Source organism: Schistocerca gregaria, chromosome 4 (assembly GCF_023897955.1).
Source record: "Schistocerca gregaria isolate iqSchGreg1 chromosome 4, iqSchGreg1.2, whole genome shotgun sequence".
Taxonomy (NCBI): domain Eukaryota; kingdom Metazoa; phylum Arthropoda; class Insecta; order Orthoptera; family Acrididae; genus Schistocerca; species Schistocerca gregaria.
Genome location: NC_064923.1, coordinates 742,850,846 through 742,869,511, shown reverse-complemented (window position 1 = coordinate 742,869,511; position 18,666 = coordinate 742,850,846). Strand labels below are relative to the sequence as shown.

General features: G+C 45.7%; 1 protein-coding gene and 1 pseudogene across 1 annotated transcript in view; both read left to right on the top strand.

The window, feature by feature from the left end:
* The window catches only part of LOC126267898 (band 7 protein AGAP004871-like), a 395,199-nt gene that overhangs the window by 284,331 nt on the left and 92,202 nt on the right, over positions 1-18,666 (top strand). The window lies entirely within an intron of this gene.
* LOC126268432 (5S ribosomal RNA) lies at positions 2,757-2,874 on the top strand (annotated as a pseudogene).

Sequence of the window (18,666 nt, the reverse complement as noted above, 5' to 3'; positions counted from 1 at the left end):
ACTAATGAAAACGTCCTCGGTCCCGAGTTCGAAACCCGTCACCGCTTAGATTTTAATAATCAGCATTGGCGGCCAAAGGCTTCTGGCATAAGAAGCTACCCCCATTATGCCAATGGCCGTGTCAAAGAGGACGGTGAAGTCGACCAACGTTCAGGGCACTCTATCGCCCTTGGAGAGGGAAAATGCCCCTAAAGGCGGAAGAATCAGCAATGATCAACGGCTTGAGGATCCAGAAGGCAGTGGAAATCACTGAAATTAAAACAATAACGTGTATCAACAGAACATATGGCCTGTAATTACAGAAGTGACATGATGATCTCTCCATTGGCAACACATACCGGCATAGTCCTCCAATCGGATCTCCGTTGGGGGACTGCCAGAGGGAGGTGACCATGAGAAAAAGATTATACAACCAACGAAAGGATAACGTTCTACAAGTCGGGGCGTGGAATGTCAGAAGCTTGAACGTAGTAGGGAAGCTAGAAAATCTGAAAAGGGAAATGTGAAGACCCGATATAGACATGGTGTCGGTCAGTGAGGTGAAATCGAAATAAGACAAGAATTTCTGGTGAGATGAATGTAGGATACTATCAACAGTAGCATGAGGGGAGTAGAATTCGTTGTGAACAGGAAGATAGAGCAGAAAGTTTGTTATTGTGAACAGTACAGAGATAGGGCTGATCTTACCAGAATCGATAGCAGACCAACATCGACAATGATAGATGACGTATACATGCCGACGTCGCAAGTTGAAGATGAAGAGACAGAGAAAGTATATGAGGGCATTGAAAGGGTCATGCAGTGAGAAAAATGTAATAGTCAGGGGGCATGGAATGCAGGTGTAGGGGAAGGAGTAGAAGAAACGGTTACAGGAGAATATGGGCTTGGGACAAGGAATGAGAGAGGAGAAAAAAAAAATGGTTCAAATGACTCTGAGCACTATGGGACTTAACATCTGTGGTCATCAGTCCCTTAGAACTTAGAACTACTTAAACCTAACTAACCTAAGGACATCACACACATCCATGCCCGAGGCAGGATTCGAACCTGCGACAGTAGCAGTCGCGCGGTTCCGGACTGAGCGCCTAGAACCGCTAGACCACCGCGGCCGGCCGAAAGAGGAAAAAGACTAATTGAGTTCTGTAATAAATTACAACTACTAATAGCGAATACTCTGTTCAAGACTCACAAGAAGAGGATGTGTACTTGGAAAAGGCCGAGTGATACGGGAAGCTTTCAGTTAGATTACTTCATGGTCAGTCAGAGATTCCGAAATCAGATTTTTGATTATAAGGCGTATCCAGGAACATGTATAGACTCAGATCACAATTTAGTAGTGATGATCAGACTGAAGTTCAAGAGTTAGTCAGTAAGAATCAATATGTAAAATACTGAGATACGGAAGTACTAAGGAATGACGAGATACGCTTGAAATTCTCTAAGGCTATAGGAACAGCAATAAAGGAATAGCTCAGTAGGCAGTACAGTTGAAGAGGAACGGATATTGCTAAAAAGAGCAACCACAGAAGTTGGAAGAAAAAACATAGTTACATAGAAGGCAACTGCGACGAAACCATGACTAACAGAAAAAATGCTTCAGTTTATTGTTGAAAGAATGAAGAACAAAAACGGTCTGGGAAATTCAGGAATACAGAAATATAAGTCGCTCAGGAATGAAATAAACAGCAAGTGCAGGGAAGCTCAGACGAAATGGCTACTCGCAAGAGAAATGATTGTCGGAAGGACTGACTCAGCATATGGGAAAGTCAAAACAACCTTCGGTGATACAAAAAGCAACGATGGTAACATTAAGAGTACAACCGGAACTCCACTTGTAAATGCAGAGGAAAGAACAGACCGTTGGAAAGAGTACACCTAAGATCTCTGTGAGGGGGGAAGATTTGTTTGATGTGATAGAAGAAGAAACAGAGGGCGATTTAGAGCAGATAAGGAATCCAGTATTAGAATCAGAATGTAAGAGAGCTTTGGAGGACTTAAGAACAATAATGCAGGAGGGATAGACAACATTCTATCAGAATTTCTAAAGTCATTGGGGGAAGTGGCAACAAAACGACTGTTCACGCTGGTGTGTAGAATGTATGACTCTGGCGACATACCGTCTGACTTTCGGAAAAGTATCATCCACACAATTCTGACGACGGTAAGAGCTGACAAGTATGAGAATTATCGCACAATCAGCTTAACAGCTCATGCATCCAAGTTACTGACAAGAATAATATACAGAAGAATGGAAAAGAAAATTGAGGATGTGTTGGATGATGATCAATTTGGCTTTAGGAAAGGTAAAGGCACCAGAGAGGCAATTCTGACGTTGCGGCTAATAACGGAAGCAAGACTAAAGAAAAATCAAAACACGTTCATAGGATTTGGCCAACTGGTTCAAATGGCTCTGAGCACTATGGGACTTAACATCTGAGTTCATCAGTCCCCTAGAACTTAGAACTACTTAAACCTAACTAACCTAATGACATCACACACATCCATGCCCGAGGCAGGATTCGAACCTGCGACCGTAGCGGTCGCGCGGCTCCAGACTGTGGCGCCTAGAACCGCCCGGCCACTCCGGCCGGCGAACTGGAAAATGGTGCCAAATGTTCAAAATTCTGAGAAACATAGAGGTAAGCTATAGGGAGAGACGGGTAATAAACAATACGTACAAGAACGAAGAGGGAATAATAAGAGTGAACGACCAAGAAAAAAGCGCTCAGATTGAAAAAGGTGATAGACAAGAATGTGCCAACGGCCTTGCCTCAGTGGTAACACCGGTTCCCGTCAGATCACCGAAGTTAAGCGCTGTCGTGCTGGGCTAGCACTTGGATGGGTAACCATCCGGTCTGTCGAGCGCTGTTGGTAAGCGGGGTGCACTCAGCCCTTGTCAGGCAAACTGAGGAACTACTTGATTGAGAAGTAGCGGCTCCGGTCTCGTAAACTGACATACGGCCGGGAGAGCGGTGTGCTGACCTCATGCCCCTCCATATCCGCCTCCATTGACGCCTGTGGTCTGAGGATGACACGGCGGCCGGTCGGTACCGTTGGGCTTTCAACGGCCTGTGCGGGCGGAGTTATAATACCCTCTTTATCTCCGGTTTTATGATACTTACAATCACGAGTCGCGACATAGTCGCAGGAAAAATCCTCATTGATACAGAAACGTCTTTTTAGACCCTATTTATTCCAGGTACGTATGATGGTATATCACACCCGTAGTTAATTTAGACCTGCGATGACAACCTACACACCTAAGTACAAACAATTTTTGACTCATATGTCAATCCTAGATGACTGAAAAATTGTTTGTAGTAATGTTTGAAGTAGGCCATCAAAGCAAAACTAATGACCTAGTATAAGATATTGTCGTTTTAAAACACGTACAGCGAAGATTGTCGTCTGTTAAAACAGTATAAAAAAGTAGCAAGACTGGAAAGAACGTCGCTTCGACGGCATGAATTAGAGGCTATTATCAAGTTTGGATTAGAAAAGGGTGAGGAAGGAAAGACGCTTTTGGTTACTTTTTTTGGACACCTTGTGTTATGCGGGTCAGTCGATTTATGGAATCTACAGTAAATCTAGAGACCGCTATTGAGAGTAAAACCTGCTCCAACTCAATGGGAGTCCAGTGTTTCAGCCTTATCACCGCTCGATAGTCACAAGATATTCCCGAAGGAAGAGTGAGGTTGGGGGAGGGGGGGGGGGGGGGAATAGTACTGAGAGGTACATACAATACTAGCGATAAAAACTGCAATATCATGAGAGTGACATACAACAAGTGGCAAATAAGAATAACTGTACTATAGGCTTGGATGTGGACAGATTATAATTTCAGCGCAACGACACGAAGATGGTAGAAGCGGCGCCATCTACTTTTCTGTACATAAGGAACGATTAAGCAGAGGGTTTTTCATTCGGCAATCGCATTTGACTATTGGTTGTTTGTGACAAGTTGGCGTTAGCCCTCTTAGAAGGAAAAGCACGGTCGAAATTCAATGGTGGCTGGGTTTTGGCTTATTCAGACGGTAGTTTACTGTTCCGCGACATTGCTTCTCGCGATGATCGGTATCTCGTAATGGTCCTGCGAATATGGAAACGATGATTTGAGGAGGTGTGTGCTCAGCACAGTGAGTGCAGTATCTTCATGACACCTTCGATTAGTGCCCGAGAGGACAGACGTATTGTTTAGTCTGGTGTGCAAGATACTGCAGCCACGTCACGAGCCCTGTGTAAGGTATATTAAGACTAGTATCGACAAGGGCTGTGAGACGATTTCAGGGTCACCACTAAGGCCAACGAGATGTACAGGCCCGGCGGTGTACGTCACATCACGTGACATTTCAGGTCTTACGAGCTTCGGCGACCATCTCCCAATGGGGAGCGAGCTACAGTTTCAGACCAGCTTAATACTTCTTTGCTGCATGTTAAATAGACTTACGTTCTCGATAAAATACATCACATTTCACGAGTTTATTGGCTACCTTTTTACTGACATAATGATTTCCCACCTGTCCTCGGGCATAACCGAGCGTTTGCGATATACACCCCAAGGCAAAAGACGCACCACGAAATAATTACACTAATGGGACGGAAATCGGTAAATGTGATGTACATTTACAGGCAATCAAATGATTACAATTCTTCACAATAATCTTGAATCAAATGATTTCAATTCATCATAATCTTCACAAGGATTTAAAGTCACTTACTCTCGTACGAAAAGGTGTGCATTATTCAGGAACACATATTTTCAATATCTTGCCAATAGCCATAAAAAGCTTAACAACCAGTGAAAATCACTTTAAGAGAAGCCTAAAGGATTTATTGGTGGCCAACTCCTTCTACTCCGCTGATGAATTTCTCAGCTGGACCAACTGATATTCTGCACCATTTCAGTGCAGTAATGTGTTCATTGTAAATAAGTATTGTAGCAGTTCTATTACATGTTTATTACCTCATAAATAAATAAAAACTTTTTTATTTTAAATTCAGTGCATTAGTGTTTGTAAAATGATTCTTTCATATAGCGTTCATTAAAAAAATGACAATCATTCCAGTTGGGACCTGTGGAAGGTACATTAGCTTATTAGTTTCAGTTCTAAATATTTGTCCTGTATTATTGTTTTTATGACTTGTTCCACATCCTGGAGGATCTCCTCACTATGGATCAATTGGAATGAAAGTAAATCTAATCTCAAGAGAAAATGGATGATTTATGCACAAGAAAACGGTTCGTAAATTAAACAAGCTGATAGCGCTCTGGCCCATCTCTGGTCCTTATGCAAGCAGTTATTCCACTTGTCATTGATAGAATTGAAGGATTTCTTCCTGGGGGATATGGTGGAAAACAGTGTCAATTTGGCGAGTGAGATCGTCAAAACCTCGAGCTGGTTGGAGGGCCCTGCTCTAAAAATTCACAATTAGGGAGACATACGACTGCCTTGTTCTCCAAGGTAGGAGTTGGCAAGCACAAAGACAAGCAGTAGAACCGTCGTGCGGTTGGCCATTATCTTGCTGAAATGTAAGCCCTGGCTGGCCTGCCATGAAGGGCAACTTAACGGGGCGTAGAATATCGTCTACGTGCCGCTGTGTTGTAAGGGAACTGCAGATGACAACCAGAGGGAACCTGCTACGAGAAGAAATGGGTGCCTCACACCATCACTCCTTGTTTTTCTGTCCTTTCGACTAGAGGTCTGGGGGACTCGGTTCAAATGGCTCTGAGCACTATGAGGTCATCAGTCCCCTTCTACTTACAACTACTTAAACCTAAGGACATCACACACATTCATGCCCGAGGCAGGATTCGAACCTGCGACCGTAGCGGTCGCGCGGTTCCAGACTGAAGCGCCTTTAATCGCTTGGACATCCCGGACGGCGTCTGGGGGACTACGGTCGTTCACTATTGTAAGAAAATGAAACACCTACAGCCATCCATATGATTTAATTTATTGTGTAGCTGCTAGTTTCGGCACTCTGGTGCACCAAGATCTGAAAATGGTGCACTGAAGCGCCGAAACAATAAATGATGTCATAAGGACGGCTGTAGGTGTTCATTTATTTACAATCAGTCCTTGTTGTCTGGCGCTGTGGCGGCCAACAGTCCCACCACTGTTCGCGGCGCCTCCAGACACGTCTTCGCCCTGGAATCACGTGGACTGGAGGAGAATTGACTTCAGTGATGAGTCCCGCTTCGAACTGAGCCGCGGTGACCATGCCAAGACTCTTTGTTTTCTTTTCCGTTCTTCTGTATACTATTCTTGTCAGCAACCTGGATGCATGATCTGTTAAACTGATTGTTCTAGCCCATACAATTTGCGACCTTTGACACAGAGCTGAAGCGTCATAGAATGACGTACCCATGTCTCTCATCCATCCTAGGTTCAGCTGTATGCCCAGCTGAGTTGGAGCCACTGCATCTGTCGAAAGTGGAAGCCTTATTTACTAAATTTCGGAACCTGTACAGCCCAAAATGGCCTACAGGTTTAATCATGTACACTCCTGGAAATTGAAATAAGAACACCGTGAATTCATTGTCCCAGGAAGGGGAAACTTTATTGACACAGTCCTGGGGTCAGATACATCACATGAGCACACTGACAGAACCACAGGCACATAGACACAGGCAACAGAGCATGCACTATGTCGGCACTAGTACAGTGTATATCCACCTTTCGCAGCAATGCAGGCTGCTATTCTCCCATGGAGACGATCGTAGAGATGCTGGATGTAGTCCTGTGGAACGGCCATGCCATGCCATTTCCACCTGGCGCCTCAGTTGGACCACGTTCGTGCTGGACGTGCAGACCGCGTGAGACGACGCTTCATCCAGTCCCAAACATGCTCAATGGGGGACAGATCCGGAGATCTTGCTGGCCAGGGTAGTTGACTTACACCTTCTAGAGCACGTTGGGTGGCACGGGATACATGCGGACGTGCATTGTCCTGTTGGAACAGCAAGTTCCCTTGCCGGTCTAGAAATGGTAGAACGATGGGTTCGATGAGGGTTTGGATGTACTGTGCACTATTCAGTGTCCCCTCGACGATCACCAGAGGTGTACGGCCCGTGTAGGAGATCGCTCCCCACACCATGATGCCGGGTGTTGGCCCTGTGTGCCTCGGTCGTATGCAGTCCAGATTGTGGCGCTCACCTGCACGGCGCCAAACACGCATACGACCATCATTGGCACCAAGGCCGAAGCGACTCTCATCGCTGAAGACGACACGTCTCCATTCGTCCCTGCATTCACGCCTGTCGCGACACCACTGGAGGCGGGCTGCACGATGTTGCGGCGTGAGCGGAAGACGGCCTAACGGTGTGCGGGACCGTAGCCCAGCTTCATGGAGACGGTTGCGAATGGTCCTCGCCGAAACCCCAGGAGCAACAGTGTCCCTAATTTGCTGGGAAGTGGCGGTGCGGTCCCCTACGGCACTGCGTAGGATCCTACGGTCTTGGCGTGCATCCGTGCGTCGCTACGGTCCGGTCCCAGGTCGACGGGCACGTGCACCTTCCGCCGATCACTGGCGACAACATCGATGTACTGTGGAGACCTCACGCCCCACGTGTTGAGCAATTCGGCGGTACGTCCACCCGGCCTCCCGCATGCCCACTATACGCCCTCGCTCAAAGTCCGTCAACTGCACATACGGTTCACGTCCACGCTGTCGCGGCATGCTACCAGTGTTAAAGACTGCGATGGAGCTCCGTATGCCACGGCAAACTGGCTGACACTGACCGCGGCGGTGCACAAATGCTGCGCAGCTAGCGCCATTCGACGGCCAACACCGCGGTTTCTGGTGTGTCTGCTGTGCCGTGCGTGTGATCATTGCTTGTACAGCCCTGTGGCAGTGTGCGGAGCAAGTATGGTGGGTCTGACACACCGGTGTCAATGTGTTCTTTTTTCCATTTCCAGGAGTGTATTTTACAAGCTGTACAGTATAGGCACAGTAGTCAAAGATCCGTTATTTGCTACCCTTCACTGTGCTACAGATTTAACAGCCGGCTATGTACGTGTGTGATCCACAGTCTGCGCCGAGAAGTGCTCTCTTCGCCACAGGCTCAGACAGGCGTTGTCTCTTTAATAATCCAATTTGCGTGTTTGTTCTCCGACGTGCGTATCGCTGCCACCATCAACTGGGCGTTTCTGCTCTGGAAGTGTGACGTCAATGGCCGGTGACACTGTTGCGAGTATCGATCGATCTCTCGCGCTGGGTCAACACCGCGTGTCGCCTTCTGAGGAGGGATGTGCCGCGACGCCATCCGCTGAAGATCTCCGCCCTACGTGTTTATTTTGAATCCAGGAGGGCATGGTTATTCAAGTATACACACTTCGAGATAAGTAACTGGACGTGAGACCTAACTCTGGACAGTCTCTTTCGTATTTCATGAGAGCAAAACGGCTCTTCAAGAAGATAGGAATACGACTCCTCCTTCAAAGAACACTGTTGTTGTGGTCTTCAGTCCAAAGACTGGTTTGGTGCAGCTCCCCATGCTACTCTATCCTGCCCAAGCCTCTTCATCTCCAAGTCACTTCTGAAGCCTACATCCTTCTGAATCTGCTTACTGTATTTATCTCTCGGCCTCCCACTACGGTTTTTACCCCCCCCCCCCCCTATCTCCCTCCAGTACTAAACTGAAGATCCTTTGACGTCTCAGAATGCATCCTACCAACTAATGTCTTCTTCTAGTCAGGTAGTACCACAAATTTCTCTACTCCCCACTCCAATTCTACTGAGTACCTCCTCATTAGTTACGTGACCTACGCACTTAATCTTCAGCATTATTCTGTAGCGCCACATCTCAAAAGCTTCTCTTCTCTTCTTGTCTAAACTATTTAGCGCCCATGTTTCACTCCCGTACATGGCTAATCTCCATACAAATACTTTCAGAAAGCACATACTGACGCTTAAATCTATACTCGATATTATCAAATTTTTCTTCTTTAGAAACGCATTCCTTGCCTTTGCCAGTCTACATTTTATATCTTCCCTACTTCGACACTTCGACCATCATCAATTTTTTTTTTCTTTTTGCTTCCCATATAGCAAAACACATCTACGACTTGAAGTGTCTCATTTGCTAATCTGATTCCCTCGGCATCACTTGATTTAATTGGACAATATTCTATTACCCTCGTTTTGCTTTTGTTGTTGTTCACCTTATATCCTCATTTCAAGACACTGTCCTTTCCGTTCAGCTGCTCTTCAAAGTTCTATCTGATCAAAAGTATCCGGACACTTATTAATGGTCTTCAGTATGTGGTGTGTCTACCCTCTGCCTTTATCACGAACTCTACTGGGGACACTCTCAATGAAGTGTGTGAATATCTATGGAGGCATGGAAGCCCATTCTTCCTCAGTAGCCGAAACCAAAGATTGTAATGATGTTGGATGCTGAGGTTTGGAGCAAAATCGAAGTTCTAACTCATCACAAAAGTGTTTCACTACGTTCAGATCGGAACTATGGGCGGGTCAGTCCATCTCAGGAACTTTATCGTCGACAAACTATTCTCTCATGTACGCTGCTTTATGACTGAGTGTATTGTCATGCTGATACAAGTAATCCTCATCTTCGAACTGTTCCTCTACTGTACGCATTTCATAGTGCTGATAAAGGGAGTGCTACTGTTGTTATGAATGTAGAAGATTATCGAAGCAAACTTTTTAACCTTTTGACGTAAGGGCAGTACAAAAAACTTACGAAGGACTCTACAGCCAGCGTACTGAGGAAAACAGATAAACTGATTAAGTCATCTGTCTCTGTTCAAAAAGAATATAAAAGAGAGCTTTGTTGAAGAGTGAAGCTATGTGTCCTAGACTGTATAGTTAGTGCCATCCATTCTCACACATATGAAATAGAAAGATATCTGGCAACACATTTACAGCCATATATTGGGAAAACTGACTCATATATAAAAGATTCGCGTCATTTTATTGAGAAACTTGAAGGGATAATCCAGGGTCCTGAAGATATTCTTGTAAGTTTTACATATCGTACTTATTCATTATGATACCAGTTAACGAAGTTACGATTTTTACAACGGATATTTTTCCAGGAGATTTGAGTACTATTTTTAAACACTGCCTTACTTCGAGTCAGTTCCAGTGGGTCAATGAATTTTATGAGCAACCTGACGGTGTAGCAGTGGGTAACCCATTAGGTCCTGCGATCGCTAATTTCTATATGGAGAAATCCGAACAATCGGCTCTGGTCAAAACAAATAAGAAACCATCTCGTTGATACCGGTTTTTAGATGACACATTTGTGGTTTGGTCCCGTGGTAGAAAGGCTTTGGACGGAATCCTTGATCATCTAAATAAAAATTAATCCAAAAATCCAGTTCACCATAGAACTGGAAAATGATAACAGAACATCTTTCTCTGATATTTCAGTTATGAGACAGTCCGATGGAAGTTCGGAACATAACGTTTTCGGAAAGTAACACATACGGACAGATATTTGCATAAAAACTGGAATAACCATCGACAACAAAAGGTAGGTGTCATTAAAAGTCTTGTCGATAGAGCCGAACGGATATGCACATCGGAACACCTGAACACTAAAATAAAACATCTGAAGCAGGCTTTCGAGGAAAATGGCTACTCTGGGAAAGAGGTAAAGAGAAGTTTGCGACCAAATGGTTCAAATGGCTCTGAGCACTATCGGACTCAACTGTTGTGGTCATAAGTCACCTAGAACTTAGAACTACTTAAACCTAACTAACCTAAGGACATCACACACATCCATGCCCGAGGCAGGATTCGACCCTGCGACCGTAGCATTTGCGACCAAAGACCAGAAGACTGAAGGACAAGGATGATCGACAACGACCATAAAACACAGTTTCTCTCGCTTATATTAAAAAAGTAACTGATCATATCGGTAAGATTTTATGGAAACATGACATCAGACCGCTCTTTAGACCAACAAAGAAAATAAGTACTCTGATCTGTGAAGGATAAACGCCCTCCTCTGTTGACATCTAGTGTGTACAAAATTCGATGTACGTGTGGTAAAGTTTATATTGTAACTACCAAGAGGAGCCTACATACACGGCTAATAGAGCACAAAAGCCTTTGCGACTGGGAAAAACAGAGAAATAAGCTGTAGAAGAGCATTCTCTTCACTCAGGAAACCACGAAGTGACATTTTCTGAAACAGAAATTTTATCTACAACGTCAAATTATTATCCACTACTATGTAGAGAAATAACTGACACTTATAGGCATCAGGATAGTTTTAATATTAAAGAGGATAAAATGAAACTTAGCGTCATGTGGAGAGTAGCTCTGCAGAATTGCTATACAGTTTTGTCTTTGACAAGACGACAATCGATAGTTAGGTTTTATCTCTGACAAGGATTATCTCTGCTCATCACATGTTACTTTGACCACGTCCCCTTTTCTGCAGTATTTATTCCTGATTCGAAGTGATTTTATTTTACAACTCGCTCTGCAATGCTCCACAGTCCCTGTTCATCAGTAGATGAGATATGCCTGGTCTCGATTTAGCAGTAATTGTTTCTTCGCGTTTCCACCGCAGAATCACGTTACCAACAGCCTACTTGGGCTTCTTTAGAAAGTTTGATATGTCCTTGATGAATTGGTCACTCAGGCGGCATCCAATGACTAGTCCACGTTCGAAGTCTCTTCACCAGTCCATTCAGCTGTTACTGCTTCTATACTGCCTGCTCGTCTTCTCCGAACTGGTGGGTTTCACCTCTCCTGTGGTCAATTCCGCATTACGTAGGGGCGCCCGGATATTTTTGATGAGATAGTGTATGTAGAGATCGTGGCATGTTATCACACGGTTAGTTGTCACAAGTTCCCATTTCTCATTCGCTGCTGCTTCCTAGCGTTTTAAACTCAACAGCTGGTCAAATATTCAACAAAGAAATTTGCCGTGCAAATTAAGAACTTATTTTTTTTATTTTCTCTACCAGTTTCGGCAATTCATTATGCCATCTTCAGGCCCGATATGCACCTTTCAAAAATTATCGATATTGGCATACTGGGGCAATACGTTTCTGGATGTCCTGAATTCTCAAGTGCTTCCTCCGAAGACCTGAGTGCAACCCAAGTTGCAGTCAATTCTTCGAAGGAAGCATTTGAGAATTCAGGGCACTCAGGAACATATTGCCCCAGTATGCCAATATCGATAATTTTTGAAAAGTGTATATCGGACCGGAAGATGCATAATGAATTGCCGAAACTGGTAGAGAAAATAAAATGAAATGACTTTTCTATTTGCACGGCTGTCTGCCGAATTTCTTTGTTAAATAGACATTCTAAGCAGGCTATACGCAGTTTTTAGGTCCAGTTAACAACTTTCTGGGTTTTATTGGTGTTTCTGTCTTTTGCCGCTGTAAGTATTCATTTACTGATATAATTAACCCCCATTATTTACTCCGCAACCAATGTGAGCTGTGTCCAACTATTGTCTAATAATTTATAACTTTTGCACAGAGTTAGACTGTGTCGAAATCGAAGTTAAGTTCAAGATCTTCTATTCCCACTCGATTTTTATGTGAAATTGCTATTCGGAACTGGTTGTCGCAAAAAAAAATCTGGGGTGGTTGTCACACTGACATCCTATCCCTGCAGGTTTTTAGTAGCTTTTTTACTTGTTTCAGACAAAGATATTGAGAAAAAATACAAAGCGACAAATCAAGAAGAAATTTCCTCGAACGTCATGCTTGCTGCAGTAAGGAAGAAGAAAATGGAGTCGCTGTTGGGATTATCAATTCGTAAAGTAGTAGATGGTTATCAAATCAGTTTAAGAACTTTAGCAATATACTATAAGAAAGCTCAAGAAGATATTGGCAATGAAAAGATAGTTCGGCGTCCCACCATCGTTGCTATTTTGCAAACAGAAGAAGTTATTCTTTTCTTCACTTAAAAAAAAAATAACCATTGTGAAAAGCAGAGGTGAGCAGTTTTACACTAACTTCTAGTTTCAACTGAACAACTGTGAAATCTTTTTTTTCCATAATTAGACAAAGTTCTTGGAAGATGTAATTTTCAGCCTTGCGAATATTGTGACATGGATGATATAGTCGTTATTTCTGTGCAGATAACAGACAGGGGCTGGTACTACAAGTAAAACTAAGGAAAAATTGATCTAAGGTGTAAAATGTAAGAAGTGAGCTCATGAATAATGTACCGATGATCAAATAAATATTATATACACTCCTGGAAATTGAAATAAGAACACCGTGAATTCATTGTCCCAGGAAGGGGAAACTTTATTGACTCATTCCTGGGATCAGATACATCACATGATCACACTGACAGAACCACAGGCACATAGACACAGGCAACAGAGCATGCACTATGTCGGCACTAGTACAGTGTATATCCACCTTTCGCAGCAATGCAGGCTGCTATTCTCCCATGGAGACGATCGTAGAGATGCTGGATGTAGTCCTGTCGAACGGCTTGCCATGCCATTTCCACCTGGCGCCTCAGCTGGACCAGCGTTCGTGCTGGACGTGCAGACCGCGTGAGACGACGCTTCATCCAGTCCCAAACATGCTCAATGGGGGACAGATCCGGAGATCTTGCTGGCCAGGGTAGTTGACTTACACTTTCTAGAGCACGTTGGGTGGCACGGGATACATGCGGACGTGCATTGTCCTGTTGGAACAGCAAGTTCCCTTGACGGTCTAGGAATGGTAGAACGATGGGTTGGATGACGGTTTCGATGTACCGTGCACTATTCAGTGTCCCCTCGACGATCACCAGAGGTGTACGGCCAGTGTAGGAGATCGCTCCCCACACCATGATGCCGGGTGTTGGCCCTGTGTGCCTCGGTCGTATGCAGTCCTGATTGTGGCGCTCACCTGCACGGCGCCAAACACGCATACGACCATCATTGGCACCAAGGCAGAAGCGACTCTCATCGCTGAAGACGACAAGTCTCCATTCGTCCCTCCATTCACGCCTGTCGCGACACCACTGGAGGCGGGCTGCACGATGTTGGGGCGTGAGCGGAAGACGGCCTAACGGTGTGCGGGACCGTAGCCCAGCTTCATGGAGACGGTTGCGAATGGTCCTCGCCGATACCCCAGGAGCAACAGTGTCCCTAATTTGCTGGGAAGTGGCGGTGCGGTCCCCTACGGCACTGCGTAGGATCCTACGGTCTTGGCGTGCATCCGTGCGTCGCTGCGGTCCGGTCCCAGGTCGACGGGCACGTGCACCTTCCGCCGACCACTGGCGACAACATCGATGTACTGTGGAGACCTCACGCCCCACGTGTTGAGCAATTCGGCGGTACGTCCACCCGGCCTCCCGCATGCCCACTATACGCCCTCGCTCAAAGTCCGTCAACTGCACATACGGTTCACGTCCACGCTGTCGCGGCATGCTACCAGTGTTAAAGACTGCGATGGAGCTCCGTATGCCACGGCAAACTGGCTGACACTGACGGCAGCGGTGCACAAATGCTGCGCAGCTAGCGCCATTCGACGGCCAACACCGCGGTTCCTGGTGTGTCCGCTGTGCCGTGCGTGTGATCATTGCTTGTACAGCCTTCTCGCAGTGTCCAGAGCAAGTATGGTGGGTCTGACACACCGGTGTCAATGTGTTCTTTTTTCCATTTCCAGGAGTGTATGTGAACATTATGACAGAGCGCTCGAACGTAATTAAGCTAATACAGAAAATATACTAAAACATTTGCTTAAATTATTATTTTAGTTTATAAATAGGTTTCAAATACGTACTAGCGCTTTATCAGTATATCTAGTTGATTTTTCTATTCTTAATACAACTTTGTTAAAATATAATTTCTTTTTTCCCAGCTACAGAGCCTGTGACAACCAAACGAGATCCAGAATGATATTTTCACTCTGCAGCGGAGTGTGCGCTGATATGAAACTTCCTTGCAGATTAAAACTGTGTGGCGGTCCGAGACTCGAACTCGGGACCTTTGCCTTTCGCGGGCAAGTGCTCTACCATTTTTTTTTAATTTTGTTCGTTGTTGAGCGTTGTGTCTGGTCGTTGCGGACATCACATGACATCCTCTGAAGTTCGTTGTTGATCTTTTCACTCAGTTTTTTTTATTACAGATGACAAACAGCTCTCTGACCGAACACGCTGAGCTACCGTGCCGGCATCAACTGAGCTACCCAAGCACGACTCACGACCCGTCCTCACAGCTTCAATTCTGCCAGTACCTCGTCTCCTACCTTCCAAACCTAACAGTAGCTCTTCTGGGAACCTTGCAGAACTAGCAGTCCTGAAAAAAAGGTTCGCAGAAGAGCTTCTGTTAAGTTTGGAAGGTAGGAGACGAGGTACTGGCAGAATTGAAGCTTTGAGGAGAGATCGTGAGTCGTGCTTGGGTAGCTCAGTTGGTAGAGCACTTGCCCGCGAAAGGCGAAGGTCCCGAGTTCGAGTCTCGGACCGGCACACAGTTTTAATCTGCCAGGAAGTTTCGACCAAACGAGATGCATGTGACAACGACCCATAGACTGGTCACGTTGTTAAAAAAAATTTTATTCGGACCCAACTCTTTTCTTGAAAACCCAAACGCTGCTTCTGATTCAATTTAGTGGGAAAATATGGCCAAGTATACATATTACAGTTACAATAATGACAGAAAGGGAAGGACTAAATAGTACCTCTTCAAGAACTAAAAACCGTAAGCTCTGACGACATGCTCCAATTTCCACTATATTCGTTAATTAAATTCGTCGTAATTTTAGTATATTGATGTCTACATCTACAAAACCAAAAAGAAACGAGCTTTGTTACTCATTATTAAAGATGTCTGTTTCTCAGGAAATGCTTCAATGCGCAGCCTCAAAAATCTATGATAATTTGTCCAATAGCATGACAGGCAGTAAGGCAAATTTTAAATCTACCCTAACATAATGTCTTCTGGAAAATTCCTGTTATCCCATACACGAAGTTTTAATTAAAAACTAGAATCATCTCTAGTTGAAATAACACTACGAGCACTGTTCCGAAGGAATGGGTACTCAGATCGTCAAATTGAACGTGCGATGCAATCAAAACCGAGAATCCCTGAGAAAGAGGTTGAGATCGAGAGTGAGGAAGAGAAGGTACAAATCACTTATCTACCTTATGTTGGCCAAATATCCGGGGGAAAGATCGGTAGACTTCCATGGAAAAATACCGATCACTGAAGCTCGTGCCCTGTAACTAAAATGGGTAATATTTTTTGTAGTGTTAAACGATGTACGTCTCAGAAAATTGGTTGTATATCGCTTTCGATGCGAATGCGGCGTGTCTTACGTGCGTCAGACTATCAAAACAGTCGAGGAGAGGTGCAAGAGAGAACAGAGATAAACCCGATAAGAACAACAAAGCAAATCAGCTGCCGCCGATCACTGCCTCCAATATAAACATGAAATGAGATACGGCGAGACCAGTGCCGTGGTACAAACATCATGTTTCTGGGATTTCGTAATTAAGGAGTCTATCGAAATAAAGATGTGAGAAAATCTAATAAACAATTTAAATAGCGCTTGAGTTCCAGAACTCAGTTTATTAAATTCTCGCCGCTCATCACATCCATCAGAGATGGAAAACGCTAGGGGGAATTTACGTGTCACAGAATATCAGTGCGAGCTCTGAAAAACAAAACAGCATCAAAGGGAAACAAAACAGCATCAAAGGGCGTAGTGGGAGTCGAGCTCGGCTGTAAATGTCGGCGTGAGAACAACAATTGTTGTCAGTCTGGTTGGAATCCACGCAGCGAGTACACGTAACAGCAAAACTCGCAACACCTGAAGAAGGCGACTGGGTCTGTTGCCGAAACATTGTGCGTAAAATGGAAGCAACTCGGCAGAACATGCGGAAGCACAGTATACACTAAAAGTCCTGATAATCATCAGAAAGGATAAATAAATAAAGGCGCGAAAAACCAAGATCGCATGCAAAAACCGCGAACCGCGAAGGAACTCAACAGTGGTATCGGACGGCTAAATAAAGAGAGGTCTATTCAGTTTTGCACAGCCACTGCACCACGTCAGTTAGAGGGTCGGTACCCTCAGAGCTACCGAAGTAAGCTGCTGTGGTGTCAGCAGCCGTGTACCTTCCGTGTAGGGCATTATTAAGCGAACCAGAACTTTCTGCCCTGTACTTTCTGGTGCTACCTGCTGCTTCGGAATATTCCCGCCCACGATTCGATTTCCGACTCTAGCAGACACCAGCGTTAAAAATTCAGCACAGGCCTGCGCTAGGCTTGCCTCATTTTGACCTCAGCTCGTGTCTGGCAGTGGTCGAACTTGACAAGGCCGAATAGCTTGGCCTACTGGCGGGTCACAGCACCCGGGCGTACAGAGGTTACGGGATTGATTGATTCTGCCCTACGAAACTGGGAAGTTACCGGTATATTCCATTCGCTATCCCTTGCAGCCAAAATATTTCTTGAGCAGTACAGAAATATTTGGGAAACCGAAATAATGTTTATTCTATTATTTCTATAAAAGATAAATTTTGTATGCAGCATGAACGTAAATTATGTACACTCCTGGAAATGGAAAAAAGAACACATTGACACCGGTGTGTCAGACCCACCATACTTGCTCCGGACACTGCGAGAGGGCTGTACAAGCAATGATCACACGCACGGCACAGCGGACACACCAGGAACCGCGGTGTTGGCCGTCGAATGGCGCTAGCTGTGCAGCATTTGTGCACCGCCGCCGTCAGTGTCAGCCAGTTTGTCGTGGCATACGGAGCTCCATCGCAGTCTTTAACACTGGTAGCATGCCGCGACAGCGTGGACGTGAACCGTATGTGCAGTTGATGGACTTTGAGCGAGGGCGTATAGTGGGTATGCGGGAGGCCGGGTGGACGTACCGCCGAATTGCTCAACACGTGGGGCGTGAGGTCTCCACAGTACATCGATGTTGTCGCCAGTGGTCGGCGGAAGGTGCACGTGCCCGTCGACCTGGGACCGGACCGCAGCGACGCACGGATGCACGCCAAGACCATAGGATCCTACGCAGTGTCGTAGAGGACCGCACCGCCACTTCCCAGCAAATTAGGGACACTGTTGCTCCTGGGGTATCGGCGAGGACCATTCGCAACCGTCTCCATGAAGCTGGGCTACGGTCCCGCACACCGTTAGGCCGTCTTCCGCTCACGCCCCAACATCGTGCAGCACCGCCTCCAGTGGTGTCGCGACAGGCGTGAATGGAGGGACGAATGGAGACGTGTCGTCTTCAGCGATGTGAGTCGCTTCTGCCGTGGTGCCAATGATGGTCGCATGCGTGTTTGGCGCCGTGCAGGTGAGAGCCACAATCAGGACTGCATACGACCGAGGCACACAGGGCCAACACCCGGCATCATGGTGTGGGGAGCGATCTCCTACACTGGCGTACACCTCTGGTGATCGTCGAGGGGACACTGAATAGTGCACGGTACATCCAAACCGTCATCCAACCCATCGTTCTACCATTCCTAGACCGAGGAGGAAACTTGCTGTTCCAACAGGACAATGCACGTCCGCATGTATCCCGTGCCACCCAACGTGCTCTAGAAGGTGTAAGTCAACTACCCTGGCCAGCACGATCTCCGGATCTGTCCCCCATTGAGCATGTTTGGGACTGGATGAAGCGTCGTCTCACGCGGTCTGCACGTCCAGCACGAACGCTGGTCCAACTGAGGCGCCAGGTGGAAATGGCATGGCAA